At 37.4% G+C, this 22,266-nt stretch overlaps 1 pseudogene; it reads left to right on the forward strand.

The window, feature by feature from the left end:
* Positions 1-17,155: 17,155 nt before the first annotated feature.
* Positions 17,156-21,878, forward strand: LOC121804917 (annotated as a pseudogene).
* The last annotated feature ends 388 nt before the right edge of the window (positions 21,879-22,266 follow it).

The following is a 22,266-nucleotide window of genomic DNA, read 5'->3' on the forward strand; positions in this document are numbered from 1 at the left end:
CTAACCCTTCTCCGGCGACTTCGCGCTGCCGGAACCGATACGAGTACCCTCGTATCATCTGATGCTTTCATTGAGAGCTCATCCTCTGTATTTCCGCCATCATGTCATACACCTACACTGACTACGTCCATCGCCAGTTCAATAGACCGTTCCTCTCGCCACTGCCCATGCCGAGCCCCACATCGTGTAGGTACCTCCAGAGCCAGAACGTGCAATTTGGATACTCCTATCCAGACTCGCCATTGTTATATCCGCAACCTCCCTATCAACCGGATTGGCAATGTCTCCCAACGACCAACGATGTCGGCCATATGGAGCCTCTCAACATGCCACATGATCTAGTGACGCCGGAATCTGAACCGAACCTAACGGTGGCTGCCTTAGCTTCACAGCTCGAGCGTTTGACTGCTACTATCAAGCAATTGACGTCTCGGATGGATGCAAACAAACGCTGCCTAGGCGATCCACACGCCGCGACACGACCTCCACCAGACCATATAGCCAGTGTCATGTACACGGAGCCGGTATCGTGTCCCCTACCACAGATGACCGCCGCCGCCCCAGCTAATCTCCATCACGATCCATCTAGAAGCTCGCTGCCTGTTGTCGTTGCTATCCCGCCTCCACCAGCCACAATATCTCTGTCGTGCGACTCCAATTTTGGGTATGACTCAATAGAATTAATTGCCGTTGATAATGATGAAGCAGTGAAACCTTCTCCAAATACTACAATTGATCGACTACCTAGCTGTGATCAAGTTGGAGTGGAAGGGGTTTTCCAGATGAGCTCAACACTCACGCCGTTGGCCGTCACTGATGTCCTGATACTACCACCACCACCACCATCAGCGGCTATCTTCTTGCCGTGTAGCTCCGATAGGATTCATACCTTATCAATAATTCCCGCAGCTGCTGCCCCCTTGCAGGTTCACGAATGTGACAGGGTCGACATACACTACAAGGGAAAGCTGATTGATGGAATAATTTTTGATCCCACTTTTGAACGAGGGGATCCAATTGATATCAAACTTGGTAGTGGGCAAGTAATCAAACGATGGCTAATAGTATTGGGGATGTGCTTGGGTGAGAAAAGAAAGTTGAAAATCCCTTCCAAACTCAATTTTGGCGAGCATGTTTTTGACCCTAGGCTGCTCGACGGGAGGATCCCGCGAACGAACCTAACCCTTCTCCGGCGACTTCGCGCTGCCGGAACCGATACGAGTACCCTCGTATCAGGCGTGGTTTGTTGGATGATGAGGATGGGGGTCCCGATGAGTATATTCTGGCTGATTTTCCAGTTCGTTTTGCTGGGGTGCCTGGATAAGGTGTTGGAGAAGAGTGTGGCGAAATTCAACGAGATAAGAGTTTCCTAACGACGAGAACGAGAACGAGGGAAGGTACGCGGATAATCTAGCGAAAGGGGTGTCGGGATTGGGATACATGTGCGGTGTGCTATCGGTTTATGTGGTGGGAGAAGTGAGTGGAAGAGGAGGGCATCGGAGCTGGTTTCAGGACACGTTGAACACGAGCCGTTTGGACCGGTATTACTGGGTGCTCGCGGCTCTAGGGAGTGTCAATCTACTCCTATACTCTCTCTTATCACGTTTTAATTGCTACCATTTTCCTTAAATTGATTCTCTGTTTTTCCGAATGTTCCTTTTTTTTTACTTCGAGTGTTTCAATCTTTCATTATATTATGTGGCAACTAAAATGTCCATTTTAATTTTTGCACTATACTTTCTAGTACTCCACCATAAAGGCTCATCTAAAATAAGACTATGACGTCTTTAGAAAAATAAACAAATTTTTTTTAGAAAAAAACTGAAAGTTCACTTATTAAGAAGCACGAACAAAGAAGAAAAAAATAAGGGAAAGTGGTCTAGTACCAGTGAAGCAGAAGTCAGAAGAAGCTGAATTTAGGAAAGAGAGATGAAGTTGCATACTTTATCAGCAGAGGCAAAGACCAAAACTTATGTGTTTATTTATTTTTGTTTACATTATTCATAACCGACATAAGTCTTTTACTTAAAAAAAAGTTAAATGTACAGCATTTTACAATAACTAAGGTGTTTACAGGTACAAAATGTATCAGTCTCATGTTTCGATATATTTATGAAAGAAATGAGTCGAGCAAGCATTAGTGTCATTTTCTAACCAAAGTCAACTACTACTAGTATTTACATTCACAAGTCACAACCATTATATTATAGCTCAATGTCAAAGCATCCAAAATTTTACATAATTGGGTCATTGGTTTACCAATTCAACTGTTTTAAGCCAAAAGATTAAAAAAATGCTACTATTTAATATGTAGTGAAGTGCAATTAAAGTTGATCTAGGTCTAGTATTGAGAGAGACACAGAGAATTTGAGAGGATAAATTTTTCAACCCCCCATGAAAGAAGTAACCAACTCTCCATTTTTAAATACTATCTCTCTAAAATAGTGAAACTATAATACTGAAAACGGCGCCAGAAAAAGAGACACATATCACCAATAATGTTTTGGAAATTGCCATGGATATTGATATATGTGATGATAGACAAAATGTTGAACAAGTTTGGATAATTTTGCTAGAGTCTAAATTAATCTACATATATATAACATAAATTCAAGTTACTCAATTATTCACTATTTGCATAATACAACAATTAATATACTAGGGGCGGTTCAGTTTACACTTTGCAACCTAGGATTAAATATGTATTGTGTTTGGTTTATGAGATTAAATCTCACAACTCAATCCTAGATAGATAATCATGTGATAATTAGTCATATATAGTCATCACTCTTCAACTAAAATCATCTCAACTATTCAATCATAAACTACATCTCATGATTATTTTGTCTAACAAACCGAACAACCACTAGTAGTATTTGTTTAGACAGGGTTGCATGTGTGTAGGGTGGTGCATAAATGGATAGCTGTTATAATAGCCTAAATATTTGTTAAGAAAGTGGCCGTGATATCTGGAAATCAAGAGATGATGTACGTAATTATAAACCTTGTTTGATTTAGTAGTTACGAGTCTTTTTTTTACAAGGTTTTTCGCAAACCTATTTTGCAACACAATTCTTCACTATCTTTTCTGGTTTTTTATCCTCTTCTTTTTACCCTAGAACTTTTTTTATGCGGAATTTAGGGGTGTAGATATGTATTTCGCTGCGTTTTGTTTTATAGGCCGATCTACATAAATTCATTATTTCACTTTTAAGCATTACCAACAACACAACAAAATTTCGACTATCACTCCTCGCGCTCTTTAAATTCATTATTTTTAATTAATCTTCATTTCATAGTATAAAATTTTAAGAACTTTAAAATTACATAATTTAAATTTCTAAAATCATGGAGTATAAATGAAATATTAAAAAACAAATTATGTGCACCGTAAAAAAGAAAACATAATTTTTTATACCTCATATAAGTTCACGTTCAAATCTTCATTTTCTTATCATATTCTTATGCGATTCTATATTTCTATTTGACTATAGTCCCTTTTTGGTCTTAGACCGAAATACGAAGTTGGTTCAGAGCATTCACTTTTTAAAAATTGACAAACAAACGAAATCGTCGTCAGAGTGGTCCCTTTTTTACGGTTCCGTTAAAAAACTGATGGTCAACACCCGATTAGCAAATTTTTTACTAGATTAGGCTTAATCTGGGATTATAAGTAACCTAAATATTATCTAATTACTTAGCTAAATAAATACTTCATTCGTCCCATAAAAATTAACGACACTTTTCTTTTTCGTCTATCCTATAAAAATATCTCATTTCATTTATGGAAAGTTCTCCCAAACTCAAAACTCATATACATTAATTTATTTACAACGTATACCACTAGGGTCCTCTATTAAACACTAATACTCCCTTCGTCCCCAAAGAGTATGAACTATTTCATTTTTCATCCGTCCCTGAAAAGTATGAACTTTCTAATTTTGAAAAATTCAACTAACATATTACCCCTACACATCATTTTATTTACAACTTATATCATTACCATTAACAACTTATACCATTATAATAATATGGACTCCACTCTCCACTAACATTATTTCCACTAACCCCTCTCTCTCTTACTTTTAATTGTTTGTTAAAATTCATGCCGAACTCATTGTTCATACTCTTTGAGAATGGATGGAGTAATAATGTGAGTCCCACTATCTATTAATACTATTGATTTAAAAGAATTAAGTTGGTTTGGGGCCAAACCAACGATTATTCACAAAGACCAATTATCAAGATCACAACCCATCACTTGTGCACATAATTATTGCACATAGAAATGAAGCCTTTTAAATATACTACCTCCGTCCCACGTTAAGTGTCACATTTAGTGTAGGCACATATTTCAAAAAATATAGAGAAAAGTGAGTTGAATAAGTTAGTGGATTATGAGTCCCACTTATATATATATATTAGTTTTATAATAAAATGTGAGTAGAATTAGTTGGTGGAATGTGAGATCTACTTACCATTTATGGTAAAAATGAAATGTGACTATTATTGTAGGACGGACCGAAATGGCAAAAATGTGACGCTTATTGTGCGACGGAGGTAGTAGGATTTAAAATAGGTTCATTTTCGACGTGAGATTAATTAACACACTTTTTGTTAATCTCTATCACATAAATTCATCTTATTACTATACTCCCTCCGTCTCGCTGTAGCAGTCCCAGTTACTTTTTTTTCACTCGTTTTATAAAAATGATAATAAATAGTTAAAGTGGAGAAATGATAAAGTAAGAAAGAGAATAATGTAGATAAGACTCTTCTCTATATTATTGTCAATCTTACTTTACAAAATCTACACTTTAACTATTTATTATCATTTTTATAAAACGAGTGCAAAAAAGTAATTGGGACTGCTAAAGCCGGACGGAGGGAGTATTTCATAGTACTCTCTCTGCCGCGAATAGGAGTCCCGTTTTTCCATTTCGGTCCGTCCGCAAATGGTATATATAGGCTCCACATTCCACTAACTCATTTCATTCACATTTCATTTAAAACTAACACTATATATAAGTGGGACTCATATTCCACTAACTTTTTCTTACTCACTTTTCTTAACATTTCAAAAAATCCGCACCGAAAGAATTGAGACTCCTATTCGCGGACGGATGGAATACCATTTAAGTGACAAACTTTAATTCATTATTTATCACCCATCAGGAACCAGATTAAAAAAAATAATTATACTTATTCAAAATAAGAATGATTCTATGGAGTACTGTTTAATTTCACAAGAAATAATCTTGCACTTGTACAAGCCGATTAAACTGCGTTGACCATGCTAAATTTCAACATTCTATACGAGGCCATGTAGTCCTCATTCTCTAATATTTTTCAACATTTAGATGTTTCGACTTGTATATTTTTCAAATATATTGTGGTGTAACTTTTCAAATACTGTATAGTTCACTCATCTTCAACGTAGGCTATATATTGTGGAGTAATTTGTATGCAAACACAAATTTATTCCTGACGCAAATCGTGGACGGTGGAGAACGGACGAAAATATATAGAGTAATAAATCTGACTACTTTTTCAACATTGAATTAAATAACACACAACCTTTCTGAATAATAGAAAGAGCGCAATTAAGGATTTTTCTCAAGATTTTTTTACAGGTGTCTTAACAAAATTTGAAGAAACCTATTTTTCAAAGTATTCCAGTTCCCCATTAAGAGTTTCGTTTTATCATTTTCATTTATCCCTAATAAGGTTCATATTTCATTTTTTTACCATAAATGGTAAGCAGGTCTCACATTTTATCAACTTATTTTATTTACATTTTATTATAAAACTAATATATAATCCCACTGTTCCTAAAAAATAGACAATATTTAAAACGATATGAGTTTCAATACACAATTGATAAAGTAAGAGAAATAGAAAGAAAAAATGATTGGAATATTGTTAGCCGAGAATGAGACCCACTTTAATAGAAAGACAAAAAATTCTTAAATAGAATTAGTTTATTTTTAAGGGACATCTAAAATAACAAATATGGTTTATTTTTAAGAAAATGAGGAATATATAAGTGAAACTCATATTTTACTAATTTATTTAACCTACGTTTCATTATATTTATTAAAAGATGTGCTGAAATCAAATAAGACTCTTATTAAAGGAGGAATGATATATTTCTAAAAATAGCCACACCACACATGCCTAGAGGAATAAATAAATTAATCATAATAAGGGTCCTCTTCTAATGCTTATAACACCATAATCCCAAACTAAGACTAAATTTATACCCTTAGATTTTAAAATGAGTGGATGAGATTGAAGCTCACAAATTTCAATAAATAGTAGACAAAATATCAACAAAAAGGTAATATCTTCATTATGCTATCATATGATAATTTTCGTGGGTTTTTAATATCAACATAGTGCATTACAAATATCAACAATATGACATGAGGATATCAACATAAATACAAGAAAATATCAACATAGTTTTATTGATATTTTACATACACTATATTGAGATTTTACTTGAGATTTCTTTTTGCATTTAATAATAAAATCTGTTTATCAACATGTACGAAAATTGAAATATAAATTATCAAATTTCATCACCCAAACATCGTCGCAATTGAGATCTCGTTGGAATCCTTATAAAATTATCTTTAATTTGATATATTTTTTGCGAAAAACTAATTTAAATCGAGAGAGTTACGTAAATTTAAAATTTTGAGATGATTTTAATAAGAGAGAATTGGCATTAATACCATTTAAATTTATTTACTAATTATTTAAATTTAAAATATAATACACTTGTCATTATTTTAACTGATGCGAAGCATATTTTCTATATTTTCCCCTTTAGACTACACCTTTTTATGTAAAATATAACTCATTAATGTGTGTTCATCGGAGTTTAGGTGGTGAAAGCCGGGTGAAATGTGTAAAGCATGAAGAGTCCAGAATTGCGTCAGGAAGCTCACAGAATGAGGCACCCGGCCGGGTGACTTTGTGGAGTTAAAATTCCACCCGGCCGGGTGAAAATTAGCAAACATGCAGAGATCAGATTTATCGCCCGGTCGGGCAATTCTTAGCTGCAAAACGCCCGGTCGGGCGTTTGTGAAATCTAATTGCAAATTGGCAGTTACTGGAGCAGTTTTGTTTGAAGAAGAAAAGAGAGGGGAATGAATTACTAAGGGGGCAGACGTTATTTGAGCAGAAAATTAAGAGAAAGGGGACGGATCTGGAGCGGAATTGCATTCATTTAAATTGAGATTAAGTTTGGGAGAAAACAAATTGGTGAGAATTGGAGTGGAAGTGACGTGTTTAGTTAGAAAAGAAGAGAGAGAGAAGTTGGGACAACAGTTTTGGAGTTGGTTTTAGATAGAGATGCCCACGGTTCGAAAACCGGCAGTTCCGGTTCGGAACCGCCGGTTCCGGTTTTGGCGGAAGCGGAACCGGAACCGGACCGTGAGGCTATTTCACGGTTCCGGTTCCGGTTCGAAAACCGGGCGGTTCCGGTTCCGGTTCCGGTTCTGGTTCGGAACCGCCGGTTTTCCGGCGGTTTTGGCGGTTCCGGTTTTTGAACCGGCGGTTTCGCCGGTTCAATTATTATTATTTTTTTTTTTTTAAATTTGAAATTTGGCTTTATACAACAAATCGGAACAAGACAATGCATAATTCAAGCACAAATAAGACGAATAAGGAGAAAATGAAATAAATTTTATTGATTTTGAGTTGTAACGGACAACGATACATTACAATTTACAATACATAAGTATACAATACAACAACATACAACAATGTAATATAATTTACAAGTGTCGTCGGGCGTCGGCTCGTCGCCTCGTCGGACTCGGAAGGTAAATTTAAAAAAAATGAAATGGGGGGGAAAAAGGAAAAATTGAAAAGGGCTTGAGATCAACTTAAACTTTCAAAGTTAAACTTTTCAAATTTAAGTTGAGTTGCCTACGTATCCACAATTTTATTGAGGAATCAAAGCCCACGTAGTTCTCTTACCTTGGGATCAACCCTTTTTTCTTGCAAAATGTTGCTCATTTTCTAAGCAAACACATATCAACACGCTATATACACATTGCTGCATTTCTAATAGGGGCAATTTGATCTTCCAAAGCAATCAATGCATCTCGAACACACATAGTCAGAATATTATTCAAGCATCTAGCATGGAAAAAATTAGTACTAATAGATAGTTTGTTCTGATTTTTTCCATGCTAGATGCTTGAATAATGTTCTGACTATGTGTGTTCGAGATGCATTGATTGCTTTGGAAGATCAAATTGCCCCTATTAGAAATGCAGCAATGTGTATATAGCGTGCTGATATGTGTTTGCTTAGAAAATGGGCAACATTTTGCAAGAAAAAAAGGTTGATTCCAAGGTAAGATTTCATAGATCATTCAGGATGCGGCTAAGTTGTACTTGAAGATCATTAAAATATATTCCGCATTTGATATTTATCAAATGGGGAATATATTTTAATGATCTTCAAGTACAACATAGCCGCATCCTGAATGATCTATGAAATAGGGGGGAAAAAAAAAATTGAAAAGGGCTTGAGCTCAACTTAAACTTTCGAAGTTAAACTTTTCAAATTTAAGTTGAGGTGCCTACGTATCCACAATTTTATTGAGGAATCAAAGCCCACGTAGTTCTCTTACCTTGCTTACCTTTTTGGTCGGCAGTGCTCGCCGTTCACCGCCCCCGTCGACTCATTGCTAATGTTGAGTGCTATCGCTTCTGACCTCGTCATCGCCATCGGAAGAAAATTCTTCACCATCACTCTCTACACGGAAGTCGAAATCCGGCTCTTGTGCTCTCATGTCCGCCTTTGCCCAATCGTCAAGTAACATAGTGGCTTCCATGTTCTTGGCGGAGAGATTGCTCCTTTTGTCGTCTAGGACACAACCGCCGACACTAAAAGCTTGTTCAACGGCGACGGTGGAAGCGGGAACGGCGAATATCTCCTTAGCCATGATGGAGAGTATCGGAAACTCTTTGTCATGTGTTCCCCACCAATTAAGGACGTCAATTTGTTGAGTAGGAGGACTTGCATCTTGAAAAATAGAGCGCGATTCCAAATATATATCTAATTCACTAGTCGCTCTAGTCCTATTGGTTGTAGTACCGTATAGATCTTGCAATTGTGATACTACGTCGGGATCGATCATGACATTGGAAAAATCCCCTCCACCAAAATCAAATGTAGAAGGACTAGGAGGAGCACGTACCTGGTGAGCGGTGTTATACCGCATTTCATATTCCGCGTAGAGAGAACGAAGTGCACTATCTAACCTATGTTTGATTTCATCAACATCCGGAATACTTAGTTCGAAGCATTCTCCTCTTGTCAAGCCCATTTCGCGGAGTTGAGAAAAATCCAAAGCGTGCAAACAACCATAGTACATGTCTAAAATTTTATAAACACCATGCAACTTCCACTTTGGATCCAAGCATTTTGCAATCAAAAACACATTTGGAATACGTGAAAAATATTTTAACCATTTTTCAACCATGTAAAACAAAATAGCCTTCAACTCAACGAATTGAGTATTTTTCACACAAGTTTTAAAACCAATTGCCACATACATGCAATGCTCCAAAACGCGCACAGAAGTAGGATAATAAACACCGGATAACTCAACAGTGGCATTTTTGAAAGCGCGGAATAATCGAAATAAATCCATGCTGTGGTCCCAACAAGCGGGTATCAAAATCAAATCAGAAGGAACATGAGGACAACTTCTAAAAAAATCACATAAATACTCAATGTGGTTCAAAGTCGACTCCAACATATCATATGTCGAGTTCCACCGAGTTGAAACATCCAAACGAAAGTTGGTGTACCTGCATTGCTTACCATGACAATATCTCTTCCAAGCTCTACCAATAGGAGCTTTGTTATGAATCAACTTCACAGCAGTTCTAATAGGATCAACATACTTTTGCCACAAATCGATGGCATCTTTAACACACAAATTCAAAATATGGGCAATACATCGCACATGGAAATATTTACCATCAATAACAGGAGAACATGCACTGATTAAATCATCTATGCTAGCAGTGTTAGCGCTAGCATTGTCAAAACCAATAGAAAAAATTTTATTGATCAATTGAAATTCATTCAAAACTTGAATGATCAATTGAGCAATTGCTTGTGCAGTGTGTGGTGCGGGAAATTCCCGAAATGCAATCAAACGTTTGTTTAAAGTCCAACTGTGATCAACGAAATGCACCGTGATGCCCATATACGAATTTTTACAAAAACAATCAGTCCACACATCAGAACAAATAGAAACTTTATGCCCTAAGTTAATAATAAACGTACCTAATTGCGCCTTCTTTTCCATGCATTGTCGAACAACGGCTCGCGTCATTGAAGTTCGACTCAATTTTCTTGCAGCGGCATTATATACTTGCCGCATACTCGACTCAAAAGCATCGTTATCAAAAGCATTGAATGGAAAATGTTTCATAACGGCAAATCTAGACATCACATTAAGAGCATTTTTGTGATCATATTTCAAAAGAGTATTGCTACACATACCTGATGTTTGGGATGAACCCGTCGTCCCACTTCCGACTCCATGTTGAAAGTTGAGTTGAGTTTGGGTTGGAGCGATACCAAACTCGACCGGATGCGCTTTCTCCAGGTGACGGGTAAATGTACCGTACCCTCCACCCTTTCGGAATGTGTATACGTTTTCGCAATAGTTGCAATACACATTATAAGTGTTTGGATCGTTACTATCTTGTACCCTCTTGAAATGTTTCACGAAGATGTTTGAGGTTAAAGACCTTTCAGCTGGTCTAGGAGGTTGAGGAGGTTGTCCACGTCCACGACCACGACCACGCCGACTCCTTGGTGGTGGTGGGGGTGGCATTTCTTGAACCTCTTCTACCTCCTCCCCCTCCTCCTCGTCGTCATCATCATCATCATCATCGTCTTCATCAACATTCACGGGGGTTGGACTTTGTTGGGAATAGGCACCGCGACCGGGAGCACCACTACCGGTACCAACATAAGCATCGCCTTGGTATTGAGAGCGAGAGAGAGCAATAGCATGTGCCACATCTTGCTCTTCTCGAGCCTACAAAATAATATTTGTATTGTAAATACAAAATAAAATTATGAACAATAATGAAATGTAATTCAAAATTAATGAAATTAGTAGATAATAAATATTAACCTGCCACTCATCCATGTTCATTTGAGAAATTTCATCAATAACGGATCTCCGAGATGGCCTCTTGGCCTTTCCCTTTCCCTTATCAACACGACCTTCTCGGGATGAAGACATATTGGAATGGTATGTAGAAATGTAGAAATATGGAATAATATATTTTTTTTTGTTTTAGTAATTGAGAAAGAAAGACAACTTATAGAACTACGGGAACAAGTATAACTCTATAAGTGTATAACAATGCGTAATAAGAGTAGCAATTGCGTAATTAAATGGAAGCACAATAGCACAAATGAGAAATTGGAGACAAAGAGAGAGAATTGAGAGATTGAAGAGAGAAACTCTTATTAACACAAGAGTGGGGTGAATGTAAATGAGGATAGAGGGGGGTATTTATAGAAAAAAATGAGGGGGAAAATGGAAGAATTCGAATTTGAAATTTAAAAAAAAAAAAAAAATTTGAATTTTCACAAAACCGGCGGTTTTGGCGGAAAACCGCCGGAACCGGCGGAACCGCCGGTTTCCGGGCCAAAACCGCCGGTTTCCGAAATAAAACCGCCGGTTCGGTCAACGAACCGTCTGCAAAAGCTGCTCCATTGTCGCCTCGTGCTCCGCGCCGCCTCGAAAGCCACTAAACCGGCGGTTAACCGCCGGTTTTTCCGGTTAACCGCCGGTTAACCGCCGAAAAACCGGCGGTTTCGACCGTTTTTGAAGATCACCACCGGCCCCCATCCCCCTGCCTCGATTTAAGCGCCGGAACCGGCGGTTCCACGGTTAACCGCCGGTTCCGAACCGTCCCGAACCGCCGGTTCGGTGACGGTTCCGGTTCGAAATATCTTGAACCTGAACCGGACCGCGAACCGAATTGCGCCGGTTCCGGTTCGGGAATATTGTGTTTAATTTCACAAGAAATAATCTTGCACTTGTACAAGCCGATTAAACTGCGTTGACCATGCTAAATTTCAACATTCTATACGAGGCCATGTAGTCCTCATTCTCTAATATTTTTCAACATTTAGATGTTTCGACTTGTATATTTTTCAAATATATTGTGGTGTAACTTTTCAAATACTGTATAGTTCACTCATCTTCAACGTAGGCTATATATTGTGGAGTAATTTGTATGCAAACACAAATTTATTCCTGACGCAAATCGTGGACGGTGGAGAACGGACGAAAATATATAGAGTAATAAATCTGACTACTTTTTCAACATTGAATTAAATAACACACAACCTTTCTGAATAATAGAAAGAGCGCAATTAAGGATTTTTCTCAAGATTTTTTTACAGGTGTCTTAACAAAATTTGAAGAAACCTATTTTTCAAAGTATTCCAGTTCCCCATTAAGAGTTTCGTTTTATCATTTTCATTTATCCCTAATAAGGTTCATATTTCATTTTTTTACCATAAATGGTAAGCAGGTCTCACATTTTATCAACTTATTTTATTTACATTTTATTATAAAACTAATATATAATCCCACTGTTCCTAAAAAATAGACAATATTTAAAACGATATGAGTTTCAATACACAATTGATAAAGTAAGAGAAATAGAAAGAAAAAATGATTGGAATATTGTTAGCCGAGAATGAGACCCACTTTAATAGAAAGACAAAAAATTCTTAAATAGAATTAGTTTATTTTTAAGGGACATCTAAAATAACAAATATGGTTTATTTTTAAGAAAATGAGGAATATATAAGTGAAACTCATATTTTACTAATTTATTTAACCTACGTTTCATTATATTTATTAAAAGATGTGCTGAAATCAAATAAGACTCTTATTAAAGGAGGAATGATATATTTCTAAAAATAGCCACACCACACATGCCTAGAGGAATAAATAAATTAATCATAATAAGGGTCCTCTTCTAATGCTTATAACACCATAATCCCAAACTAAGACTAAATTTATACCCTTAGATTTTAAAATGAGTGGATGAGATTGAAGCTCACAAATTTCAATAAATAGTAGACAAAATATCAACAAAAAGGTAATATCTTCATTATGCTATCATATGATAATTTTCGTGGGTTTTTAATATCAACATAGTGCATTACAAATATCAACAATATGACATGAGGATATCAACATAAATACAAGAAAATATCAACATAGTTTTATTGATATTTTACATACACTATATTGAGATTTTACTTGAGATTTCTTTTTGCATTTAATAATAAAATCTGTTTATCAACATGTACGAAAATTGAAATATAAATTATCAAATTTCATCACCCAAACATCGTCGCAATTGAGATCTCGTTGGAATCCTTATAAAATTATCTTTAATTTGATATATTTTTTGCGAAAAACTAATTTAAATCGAGAGAGTTACGTAAATTTAAAATTTTGAGATGATTTTAATAAGAGAGAATTGGCATTAATACCATTTAAATTTATTTACTAATTATTTAAATTTAAAATATAATACACTTGTCATTATTTTAACTGATGCGAAGCATATTTTCTATATTTTCCCCTTTAGACTACACCTTTTTATGTAAAATATAACTCATTAATGTGTGTTCATCGGAGTTTAGGTGGTGAAAGCCGGGTGAAATGTGTAAAGCATGAAGAGTCCAGAATTGCGTCAGGAAGCTCACAGAATGAGGCACCCGGCCGGGTGACTTTGTGGAGTTAAAATTCCACCCGGCCGGGTGAAAATTAGCAAACATGCAGAGATCAGATTTATCGCCCGGTCGGGCAATTCTTAGCTGCAAAACGCCCGGTCGGGCGTTTGTGAAATCTAATTGCAAATTGGCAGTTACTGGAGCAGTTTTGTTTGAAGAAGAAAAGAGAGGGGAATGAATTACTAAGGGGGCAGACGTTATTTGAGCAGAAAATTAAGAGAAAGGGGACGGATCTGGAGCGGAATTGCATTCATTTAAATTGAGATTAAGTTTGGGAGAAAACAAATTGGTGAGAATTGGAGTGGAAGTGACGTGTTTAGTTAGAAAAGAAGAGAGAGAGAAGTTGGGACAGCAGTTTTGGAGTTGGTTTTAGATAGAAGTTGACGGTTGGAGGCTTGAGAAAAAGGGAGTTTTAGACAAGGAAAAAGGACGTTTTTCCAGAGGAACGACCGGGGGGGACAGAAAGGAGGAGAAGTAAGAAGGAGGAGAGAAGAGGACTGATCCATATCTTCACTCGGGAGATTGTCCATCATCTAGAGTTGGAGAACACCACGGAGTTCACGGTTCACGGTTCTTTTGGTGTAATTAATTCTAGTATGTTTGGTTAGATTTCCTTCGTTGCACCAAATATGTTGTAGGGTGAATTGTTGGATACTTTGATGATTATTATGGTTTAATTTATGTGTGATTCTTGTTTATGAATTGTTTAATTATTCTACTAATCTTGAGACGTCTAGATAGGTAGAATTTTGTAACCATTATTCTATTGCCTCTTTAGCATAGATTTTGGTCGTACTCATATGCAGGGAACTCGAGATTTGATACTTGTTCAGGGAGATAATCTCGAGAGGATCGATAGTTTTCATCTATAAATTTGGTTTAGTGTCTGCTGCGCTTCCGCGTGGGCATTAAGTTAAAATGAGCTAATTATCGTGTTTGACAATTATAGAAGCTAATCTAAAGCTTACTGCGCGACCTAGCAGGGGTGATAGGTTAGTGAGTAGAACCTTGGAGACGTGTTCAGCTTATCCTAGGTATACAATTCCCTTGAAGTGTTCAGCGGATAGGGAGCGTAAAACAAACTTAATCCTCTTAAGCATAGTCTTGATCGTAGTAATCCATCAAAGTATCCCAATTCGTATGCCCAAGACATATAGGAGCAATGATTTCTTCTTATCCTATTTTCTAGTTTTGTATTTTATTTATCTTTGTTTGTTTTATCCTTTCTTTATCCAACTTTATTTTGTCTATCTCAAATTAAATAACCTACGCCTCCCTGTGGTTCGACACTCGAATTACTACAGTCGACTCTGTATTCTTGCAGATAGGGTGTAATTTTCGAGTTCAATTATTAATAGTAAAGTTCACACAAGTTTAATAAATTGACTCTGATAAATTGACCAACGACATATCCGTTGGAAAATCATTTTTTTTATTTTTTTTAAAAATCGAAAATAATACCCAAAAAAAATTCCAATCTAAAAAAAATGGCCGTTTTTATGCCCGTTTTTCTGTATTTCTTTGATTTTTTCCCCAAAATCATCTATAAATACACACACTCATCATCCATTTTTCACATCAAATCATCTCTCATTCATATTTTTCATACAACTTATCTACACCTTCATCTCTCACTCAAAACCTCAAATGGATTTCACCCATCTCATTGCGGAAGCGGAGTGCGAAGAACAATAATACTACGAACAACATCGTGCCGCTTATGAAGCATATGTCGCAGCGAATACCCCCGCCCCTCCTCCTCAACCAACTAGATCAACTCGCTGCTACATCCATCGTGACCGGGAGGGAGCCCACGAAAGGCTCGTTGCCGACCCGCCGCCGTTTCCGAAAGATTACTTTAGGCGCCGTTTTCGCATGTCAAAGCGCTTGTTTATGCGTATTGTCAACACATTGTCCGCCCGTGTTGAATTCTTCCAAACAGGTCCTGATGCAGCCGGTCGACAAAGTCTCTCGGCGTTGCAGAAGTGTACGTGTGCCATCCGACAACTCGCTACTGGGCAAACGGCCGACCTCTTCGACGAGTATTTGCATGCCGGTGAGTCCACTGGAATCCTTTGTCTTACAAATTTTTGCGAGGGCGTTCGTACAACTTTCGGTGATGAATTCCTTCGGGCACCCACCACCGATAATTGCCAACGGTTGCTTCGTCTTCACGAATCAGTCCATGGCTTTCCCGGAATGCTTGGCAGCATAAACTGCATGCATTGGAGGTGGAAGAATCGCCCGACTGCTTGGAGGGGGAAACACTTAAGCGGCCACAAAGGCGGCGGCCTAACACTTATCCTTGAAGCGGTCGCCGACTACCGCCTATGGATTTGGCATGCATATTTCGGTGTTGCCGGATCCAACAACGACTTGAACGTGCTCTATTCTTCACCCCTCTTCAATGATGTGTTGAATGGTGTAGCACCGACGATCGACTTCACCGTCAAGGGAAATGTATACCACATGGGTTACTATCTCGCCGATGGTATCTACCCAATGTGGTCGACTTTCGTGAAGACGCTCAGCAACCCGCAAGACCCGAGACGGGTTCTTTTTGCGCAGCGTCAAGAGTCCGCACGGAAAGACGTCGAAAGAGCCTTTAGGGTCCTTCAAGCCCGATTCAACATTGTGAAGGCCCCGGCTCGGCTGTGGTACATGAAAAATATCGCCGACATTATGTACACGTGTATTATCTTACACAACATGATTATAACCGACGAAGGACCGAGGGCAGCTAGCTTCTACGACGAGGATGAAGCCGGAAGCTCAAGCGCGAGGTCTCCCCCACGCCGAGTTGTGCATACGACGGTGGGTGAGAAGATCGAAACAAGGCACACAATGCGCGATACCCGAACCCACGTTGAGCTACAAGAAGACCTAATCAAACACATGTGGGCGAAATTCGGCCACGAGTAGTGTGTTTTTTAATTTTATAAATTTAATTATGTAATTTTTAATTTTTAGGAGTTTAATTATGAAATTTTTAATTTTTAGGATTTTAATTATGTAATTTTTATTTTTTAAGATTTTAATTATGTAATTTTTAATTTTTAATGTATTTTGTAATATTATTCCGGGGATGTGTAATGTATTTTAATTTTGTGGAAATGTTTTTATTTAAATTGAATAATGGAATGGTGGGACCCTTGTGCTCGTCCCTGCGGAAAAGCACAGCTGTGGGTGTTGTGCTCCTGCCTAAGAGCAGACAGAAAAAGTGAGGTCGGGCCCATAACCGTGCTCGCTGGCAAGAGGACGGTTGTGGGTGCTCTTAGTGTATTTTTATTACATCCATAAACCCAGAAAGTACAAATATTATGTACCGGTTAAAGCACACTAAAGGCATAGCCTATGTGTGTAGAGAGAGAAAAAAGTGGCATTTTGTCTCTTCCATTCAGCTCCCCAGACAGTAAATACCCAGGGAAGATCACACAATCCACTCTGTTTTTAACTTTTTCGAGCAATCCAGCAGTAAAAGTGGTGCGACGCCCATTTGATCTAGGGTTTAATTTGGGCTTGACATGCTGCTGAGGGGCCACCATGGCTGAATCATCATCTTCATCAACCTCTGAAAAACCCCCAATCGAGAAGGTAGGGTTAGGGTTTTTGCTCCAAGACACGCCTCCGATCAAACCCGCGATCCACCAGCCCGAAATTGCCCCTTATGAAGGGAGTGATACGCCGACGTCGGTAGTCTCCCTCGATGAAGAGACGGAATTTCGAAACGCTATTGAGAGAGACTTGTGCGAGCTTACTATCCAGCAGGCCCACATCGAGAGCATTGATGAGGAGAATTCGGATGACGTGGGAACTCAAAAGGATTCGGAGAGCCTTGAAGATGAAAATGAGATTGATGAAGGGGATGAAGATAAGGAGGTTAATGAAGCTATTAATTATAGTGATGGAGCATCGAAATTGGGGAGATATAATCAGAACAATAGCAGAAGGAGGGTTAACTATCCCATGAGACCTGATGCAGAGGATTGCTCCTATTACATGAAATTTGGCTCGTGTAAATTTGGATTGAATTGCAAGTTTAATCACCCTCCTAGGAGAAAGAATCAGGTCTATCCGGGTAGATTGAAATATGCCAATAATGTTTACACTAGTTTGAATCGCATATAATGTTTGCTTTTTGCAGAATGTTAAGGAAAGAGCAAATTACAGGGAAGAGAACTCAGAGAGGGGAGGGCAGACTGAATGCAAGGTTGCTAATATTTTTCTTTTCTTCATTACTTTTGTGAGAAACGTCGATATGGTATTTTCTTAACCAGGGGATGTGATCTCAATTCTTGATAGCGGCCATGTAAATTTAATTTCACTAATATGGCTACTGATAGCTTCTTGCTAATTGGAAACTAGAATTAGTTTGATAGTCTTAATAGTTAAATCGTTTCATCTCGCTACCAAGACAAAGCTCTTATTCGAATAATATTCTGCATCAGGTTTGGTTTACTTATAATCGAACACTATATTTTCTCTTAGCCATGCTCTATCTCTACCTATATTCATTCTTGATGCACGAGGTGTAATATTCTTCTGATACATAAACTTTTTTCTTCTACTATACATACAGGTTGAGTTTTTCCTTTCATTTTGTTATATAACTTGTATGTAATGCAGTATTATCTGACATCAGCGGGGTGCAAATATGGAAAGGACTGTAAATACTCTCATGGTTCAGACAGAAGCTCTGCAGGCCCAATGCCAGAGTTCAACTTCTTAGGGTTGCCAATTCGAATTGTATGCACTTCTGCAGAATTTTTAGTTTTCTTCATGTATATTTTGATTTGTTCCCTTGATCTAGGCTTTGGTTTGATTTATGTTGTAAATTTGTTACTCCCGAATTAAAGGAATTATAGCATTTGATCGGCTCAAATCATATGTTCAGAATCAATAGGGAATGCAGCTATTTAAAGTTGTGAATATTGAGTTTCAAAACATTAGGAACTTTAAAATTTGGAATTGCAATGCAGCTGGCTACCAATTCCAATTAGATAAACTTGGAAATTGACCGTCACATCTGGTTGTGATGCTATGGAGAACTTTTAAAGAATATAAAAAACAAAGTTCGACTAGTTTCTTTTGGCTCAACTCTGTCTGATTGTAATAATAATCTTCATCACAGGGAGAAAAAGAGTGTCCCTACTACATGCGCACCGGTTCTTGCAAGTACGGATTGAATTGCAGATTTCATCATCCTGAACCAGTCACTGTTGGTGGTGATTCGACTTCTGGATATGTAAATGGGGGTTCTTTTCCATCACAGTTTGTTTACTCATCATCTCCGACTTCATGGTCTTCACCGAGATCATTTAATGAGACTTCTCCATTCGTACCCGCCATGTTTCCTCCATCCCAAGGTGCTCCTACTTCAAACCAAGATTGGAACGGTTATCAGGTAATTTTTGCTTATCATGTTACTGTATGGTTTGGACTTTGGTATTCTGGTATATGCTTCTATTATCTTTAACATTGTGCAGATACTATTTTCTGATATGATGATGTCCACCTATTACTTTTGTTTGAATTCTTTGGTATGATATTCAGATGTTAGTCAAAATTGCCTTTCTTACCAAGGTTATGAAGTGTAAAACTCTCTGTTTCTGTGTGTCAGGGATGTATTCTTTAAACTCAGTAATTGATCCTTATTTTCATTAAACAAGTGTTACATGGTTCTTAACTGACCTCATTGATTTCTAAAAAAGCCTTTTTGCTTGGATAATCGAAGTCACGTATGAAATAGTATTGTTTGATACTTTGATCTTTGGTTAAATTGCTGGAAACATTTGAGGTAGGTGAGAGTTGGGATAGATTCCACCACCTCAATTTGATTTTCCCCGATGCTACCTAGTTCTAGTAAATAGGGTATTCTTCCTGTTCGTCCAATCAAATTTATAGAACAGTAAGGGGATACAGTAAGGAGTTATGTATTTATCCAAATGTCCAAACTTTTCTGATGTCCTTTTGTAAGCTATAATTTGTGTAAAAGTTATGAATTTATTATGTTGCTTTCCTCGTCTATTATGCATAATTGCATACTACAGTTGATCTACATTTGTACTTTTTTCGTGACTTAGACTTAACGCCCTAGCAAAAGAGTAGTTTCACTTGACTCCTTAAAGGGCCTAGTTGCTGTATTGATCAAAGTAGAGATTGTCAAGAAAAATGTCCAATCTATGTTATTTGTGGAATCTTGAAATTATATTGCTAAACATGGAAACGAGAATTTCAGTTTGACTTGATCTGGTTTGCTTAGTTCCTTTCGTAATTTGTGTCAATGTAGTATGTATGTTTTAAGAAGTAAGTGTACAAAAGTAACATAATGTGCTCAAAGTGAAATTATTAAATAACCTGAAAGTCTACTGGAAAGTAGACTTGGTTCACAAATAACCAGAAGTCCAGAATCGATGTCCATAGGTTTTGTGATTTTGGTTTATCCGTTGATCTATAACTGTATGCAATATTTCTTGAAGTAAAACAACAATGTTAAGCACACAGTTAGGTTAGTAGATTATAGTCAATATACACTGCGAAATTAGCTCACTAGTGACTCTTCCTAGAGTCTATGGAATATAGGAGCAAAATAGGGAAACACAAAGGAGTTATATGTTTAGCCGCAGTTTGGTAGGAAAGAATAAAGATAATAAAGAAAACATGATAAGAGCACATATTAGGTCAGTTTTGGTCATATAACTCCAATATAGATGAGTTATCTACCCTACCAAACTGCTCTTATTATATACAATTTGGTGGAGATACAGGATTAGAACTCTCTGAAGTTCTTATTGGTGAATTCTTTAGAGCCTAGTTGTTTTTTACGTCCTCCGTAGTTGCTGAGCTCATGCCCATTCCAAAGGTTGTATGAGTTTGTAACATAAGCACCATGCCAGCTTTCTTTCTTTATTTTTTTGTCACCAGGATATGAGTGAAAATTTCTATTCAGTTAGATGTGAAAATGATCATAAGTGAATAGCTCACTTCACAATTAGGTAAAATATTAAAGTAGGAGTAGTATTTGTCAGTGTAAAACAGATGGCCGTTTGTTAGATAAAATGTTAAACCAGTGATTTTATTAATTGCCATGCATGTAAGATCATATATTACTATTAGATGGTTATACTATATGTTGTCTCTCCTAGTCTCGCTTTAAAGGCAAATAAGGACCATTGACCGACTGATATTATCATATGTTGTGATTGTCTTGTGTTGTGGTGGTTTAATTTTGAAGTTTAATGGCATATCTTTAATATACCCTCTTTAGCTCTGCTGTCTTATCTGCTTCCTTTTCCTTTTTGACTTGTTTGAGGCTGCAACCTACTCCGCATCTGAGGGCCTACCAACACCCCCAGCCTTTGCCATGAACAATCTACCAGCTGAGATAAACTTCCCCATGCATCGTCAGCCTGATATTCTAATCGAGGAATATCCAGAACGTCCTGGTGAACCCGAATGCAGTTTCTTCCTAAAAACAGGCGACTGCAAATTCAGGTCAAATTGCAAATTTAATCATCCAAAAAATCGTGGGTTCAAGGGAAAACCAAACACATACACGCTCAGCGACAAAGGCTTGCCACTTAGACCTGTAAGATTGTTTATTTTATTTTTCAACGCATGTGCACACACTCATCGATATGTTGCCTTTACAGTGTCCGTAAACGTTCTTTGCTGAGTGGAATCTTTCTAATAATCTCCAAATGGATGAATACTCGGGTTATGATTGTAATTTTTGACAATGCAGGATCAGCCCATCTGCACGCACTATCACCGCTATGGCATATGCAAGTACGGACCAGGTTGTAAATACGATCACCCATCAAACTATGCCATCTTGCCGACCGACCCCCTTTGATCAGCCGGGTGTAATGCTGGGGAGAGGAAATGAAAGCTGATTTATAAGCTTGAGCTGAGCCTAACTTAGAAAACTATTCAAGTGTTTTTTGTCAGGTCTTATTTAATTACCCGCTTTAAGTTAAGCAGAGTTTAAACATTGGACATGCAACTTGTGCTTGACTCTGTTAGTACCTAAATATACTGCAGTTTTGTTGTGACCACCAACACTTCATATTTAATTAAAGATGGTTTGGCCTAAATTCAAAATCAGAAAAAAAAGTTGCTGAAACGTGAAATTAAGATTACTTTATAGCCCAGGTATGTTGGAATGATTTAAATTTGGGGCGGGGATCATCTGCTGTGCAATTTTCTACATCATCACATAAGATTAAAAAAATATAAATAAATGAAAACAATAAATACATACTCTGTATTATTATATCGCTGTATTAAAAACAGCGAGGTTGCTATGCAAAGTTGCACAATAGAGGATCCCCATCCGTGCGATATAATACGAACTGAAAAGGGGGAACTTCAATGTCGATTCTTCCACAGCAACTTAGATGGAATTATTTTTCAGAATTGATTGAGATAAATGAAAATAGTATG

Source organism: Salvia splendens, chromosome 5 (genome assembly GCF_004379255.2).
Source record: "Salvia splendens isolate huo1 chromosome 5, SspV2, whole genome shotgun sequence".
Classification (NCBI taxonomy): Eukaryota; Viridiplantae; Streptophyta; class Magnoliopsida; order Lamiales; family Lamiaceae; genus Salvia; species Salvia splendens.